We start from the raw sequence: 2270 nt of genomic DNA, 5'->3' as shown, positions 1-2270 counted from the left end.
CCCACCTACATCTCCTGCTTCTACCTCTTCAGCTGAGACAGTCACATCTCCGAAAATTCCAGTCATGGCTGAAGAAGCAACTATAGCAAGTCATTCGAGCCGACAAACCTGCAAATCTATACAAGGGGTTCGAATTACCCGGAGCCGATAGGAAATTCGAACCGAAGCCTTCCTATATCAACTTAGTTGAGAGGAACGATTCGGTCTTTGCAAATGAAGATGCAGCCTAGCATATGGAGATATTTATCGATTATTGCCGCTCTATACCCCCACCGACCGGTCGACCTGTGACCGATAAAGGAGACCATGTTTATATTCTCACTGCGATGTTTGCAAGGGAGTGGTACAGAGATCCGGATCGAGCCGCTCATGGGATCACCGATCGGAATTCTTTGGCCTTGGCATTCTACAAGAAATACTTCTCTGCCTCGAAGACGAATGCCATTAGAGCTCAGATCACGAGCTTTAAAAAGGGACCTGATGAGAACTTTCATGAAGCATGGGTCCGTTTCAAGAAGCTGGTGCGAACTATTCCGCACCATGGGTTCGAAAAATGGAGTCTTTGCAATCAGTTCTATAACGGGTTGTATGACGAACAGAGGGCTATTTTGGATGCTGCAGCCAATGGCCGATTTGCTGAGAATATGAGAGAGACTAAGGGGTGGAAGATCATTGATGACTTAGCCACCCATAAAGTGAATATGGGAAGAGAGGCAATCGAGGAGGAGGCCGAATCCCCTTCGTAGTCGCATTAGAGGCTCTCACGGTGAGGTTTGACAAATACGAGTTGGGAGGAGCTTCAAAAGGAGGGATGTATCATGTGAATGCTGTTTCAGACGGTCCTTTCGTCTGTAGAAGATATGGAGCTGAGGGACATGTCTCAGAAAATTGTCCTAGTCCCTTCGAGTCTTGTGCTGCCTTTCAATATTACAGGCAGACAAACACATACTATGAGCCGAATGTCCATCCCAACTTGAGGTGGAGTAGCCAGAATGTCCTGAATCCGACTCAACCTCCACAAAGAAGAAGAAGAAGAAGAAGCATATGTGCCCCCTCACAAGCAACAACCATATCAAAAACCTCCCTATGTGCCGCAGCAGCAACAATCTCAAAATTCTGACTTTGCTGAGTTGAAGAATATGTTGCAAAAAGAGTCCCAAGCTAGAGAGGCCGGAATGAAACTACTAGAGAGCCAAATTGCTCAATTGGCTAGCAAGAATACCACTCGAGCTCCGGGACACTTACCGACTCAGGCAGATAAAAAAGAGACCCTTAATGCCATCACTTTGAGGAGTGGGTCTACCCTTGAGGGGCCCGTCATGGTCGAGGACGATGCTGCAAAAGATGAGGCGGAACCGAGTTAAAAGAAAGCTGGAACGAAAAGTGGAAAGAAAAAGATGATCAGCAGGTATGTCAGTCGATCGACTCATACCCGGTCGATCGACTGAAGTGCGACAAACAGTAGCTTCTGGTCCTGTTCAAGTCAGTCGATCGACTGACCTAACCGGTCGATCGACCGAGGGCGCTGCTGATATTGAACAATTTCGTCCTCCAATGCCCGATAACTTGAGGGATCATTTGTTTCGGGGTACGACAACTCCGAAAGTATTGGGGCAAGACCCGAGTGCTGATGGGTCAGTCCCAGTTCTGAAGTACGACCCAATGTCGATCAATGGTTCATATTTGAGACGGTCTGAAGAGGGGTCAAGTTTCAATAAGGAGAAGGTAATGGACTTTCAGCCTAAGTCCACTAATGCCGGCATGCGAGATTTAGAGGAGAGGGCTAAGTTACTTCTTACAGCCCCCTACCCGGAGAGATTGGTGCCGACGAAGGAACAGGTATCTTTCAATAAATTTGAAAATGTTGTTCGTAGTTTAAACGTACAAGTACCTTTCCTTGAATTAGTGAATCAAGTGCCCGCTTACATGAAGTTCATGAAGCAATTACTGTCTAAAAAGAGGACACTTGAAACTGTGCATACTGTTGCACTCACTAAAGAGTCATGTTCTTATTTTACTCACACTGCACCCCATAAGCTAGAGGACCCAGATAGCTTTTCCGTGACTTGTAATATAGGTACCTTCTCTATTGAGAAGGCATTATGTGACCTAGGAGCTAGTATTAGCGTCATGCCCTTGAGTCTTGCTAGAAAGTTAAAATTGAATATGTTTACAGTTACGAGCATGACCGTTCAGATGGCTGATCGCTCTGCGGTCCAGCCTATAGGAGTCTTGGAGGACATTCTTGTGCAAATAGGGAAGTTTTTCTT

The 2270-nt window shown here is 46.2% G+C and overlaps 1 non-coding gene across 1 annotated transcript; it reads right to left on the bottom strand.

The window, feature by feature from the left end:
* Nucleotides 1-440: 440 nt before the first annotated feature.
* LOC141645252 (small nucleolar RNA R71) lies at nt 441-547 on the bottom strand. The gene has a single exon (XR_012544835.1). It is a non-coding gene; the product is annotated as a small nucleolar RNA R71 (small nucleolar RNA).
* Nucleotides 548-2270: the final 1723 nt, after the last annotated feature.

Source organism: Silene latifolia, chromosome 2, assembly GCF_048544455.1.
Source record: "Silene latifolia isolate original U9 population chromosome 2, ASM4854445v1, whole genome shotgun sequence".
NCBI classification, from domain to species: domain Eukaryota; kingdom Viridiplantae; phylum Streptophyta; class Magnoliopsida; order Caryophyllales; family Caryophyllaceae; genus Silene; species Silene latifolia.
This window is presented reverse-complemented; position numbering and strand designations above follow the sequence as displayed.